The sequence below is a fragment of the Olea europaea genome, chromosome 13 (assembly GCF_002742605.1).
Source record: "Olea europaea var. sylvestris chromosome 13, O_europaea_v1, whole genome shotgun sequence".
Classification (NCBI taxonomy): Eukaryota; Viridiplantae; Streptophyta; class Magnoliopsida; order Lamiales; family Oleaceae; genus Olea; species Olea europaea.
The window spans coordinates 594,418-595,120 of NC_036249.1; positions in this window are offsets into that span (position 1 = coordinate 594,418).

Sequence of the window (703 nt, forward strand, 5' to 3'; positions counted from 1 at the left end):
ATCTTGAAGGCCACTTCTACTGCAAAGGCGAGGCCCCTGAAGCACGGGTCCAGTGGAGCAAAGGAAGTACGAGGTAGGGTTGAGCGCCTGTCGAAGGACTGCACTCCTAGGACCTTGGAGGAGGCATCTACTCAGAGGCCAGAGAAGCCTAAGGAGCCTCGGGGCAAGGAGAAAGTCTCTGAGGAGACTAAGAAGAGGAAGCTGGTGCACATCTCCAGCTCAGCTGGCAAGTTCGGGACTTCAGTGTCCTATAGGGCAGAACAGACCGGTGAGCCAAAGCTCCTTGCTGTAGCCTCTAAGGCCATCAAAATGGAGATGGTAAGAGAGATGGAGGCTGAAGAGGCCAGAGAAGAGGCTGTAAGGAGAGCTGCGGAAGCCGTCGAAGAGGAGGCGGCGAAGGAGAGGCCGGTTCGGGAGAAGGGAAAATCTCCCAACTTCCTAGCTGGGAGGGAGGATGAGCTGGCCCCAGCCTTGGTGGAGGCCCTCCCTGAGGAAATCAGAGGTGCCACCGAGAGCTTTTACAAGTTCTGGACGGAGAGGTGGCAGCTTCATACCTCGTCTTGTGATGCCACCGACCTCACAAGGGCACTGGTGAGCCAAAGCGCCCGGACCTTTGGCCTCGCGCTCGAATGCAGGGAGGCATTAAGTGAATTTCAGACAAGGACTCACGCCTCAGAGGGGAAGGCTGCCTCCCTTGCAGAGA